Source organism: Olea europaea, chromosome 10 (genome assembly GCF_002742605.1).
Source record: "Olea europaea var. sylvestris chromosome 10, O_europaea_v1, whole genome shotgun sequence".
NCBI lineage: Eukaryota > Viridiplantae > Streptophyta > Magnoliopsida > Lamiales > Oleaceae > Olea > Olea europaea.
In genome coordinates this window covers 31054796-31056022 of record NC_036246.1, presented here as the reverse complement: position 1 = coordinate 31056022, position 1227 = coordinate 31054796, and positions in this window count along the sequence as shown.

Here is a 1227-nt window from a genome sequence, read left to right as displayed (position 1 = left end):
CAGCGGGTGATATGATCCCAACGGAAGTCATCCTGACAAGTTTCAATGAAGAAGCAACTTCAGTTAAAGGGGTTATGCCATTGGACATAACTATAGAAACAACTACTAGGACCACGGCCTTCTTTGTAATAGATGTTCCCACTAGTTACAATGTGTTATTAGGAAGAGATTGGATACACGGAAGTCGTTGTATACCTTCATCGCTCCAGCAGTGCCTAGTTTTTTGGAATGAAAAGGGCGAAGCAGAGGTGATGCAGGCCGATCATAGGCCTTTTGTCGCAGAAGCAAACTCAGTGGAAAGGTTCATGTACGAAGGAAATTATGGACCTGTCAGAGTAGTCCAAGATGGAGAAGAAACTCAAATCGTCGCGCAGAGTGAAGAACCGTTTTCGGTGGATGCACTCACAGAAATATTCAGTCAGATGAGGCCAAATATAGTGGCCCTGGAGGAGCCAGTAATTGGCAAAAGAATGACCAAGGAGTTTTGAATGAGTTGTAAACAACAAAGACAAATGGCCGATATTCAGGCCTTCAAAGCCGAATTAATGGCTTTCAATGAAGAATGCAAGGACAAGACGAAAGAAGCAGCAGCCTTGGAAGTATTGAGAGACAAACTGGCAGTGTTCGAGTTGGAACAAAGTATTGGCCGAGAAGTCAACAAGGTGGATTGTTTAGAAGAAGAATTGCCTACAAGAGAACTGGATGACGAAGTGATAAGGATCGCCAAGTCTAGATACGCTCAAGCATAAGACCCCCTGATTAAAGTGAATATTGGTAATGAAGGAGAAGATCGCCCAACGTTCATCAGCTAAATGCTCGTTCAAGAGGTTAGTGATAAATTAATCGCTTTATTAAAGGAATACAAAGATTGTTTTGCTTGGGAATATGAACATATGCCTGGTTTAGATAGAGATTTGGTGGAACATAGATTACCAATCAAGCCTAATTTTAAACCTCATAGGCAACCTCCTAGGCGTTTCACTCCTGATGTACTCCCTAAATTAAGGAAGAGATAGAGCGATTATTAAAAGCAGGCTTTATTAGAATGGCCAGATACGCTGAGTGGTTGTCCAATATCGTGTCGGTATTAAAAAGGAATGGTAAACTAAGGGTGTGCATAGACTTTAGGAATCTAAACATAGCCACACCTAAAGATGAATATCCAATGCCTACCGTAGATTCCTTAGTAGACTCGACTGCCGGACATGTAATGTATTCCTTCATGGA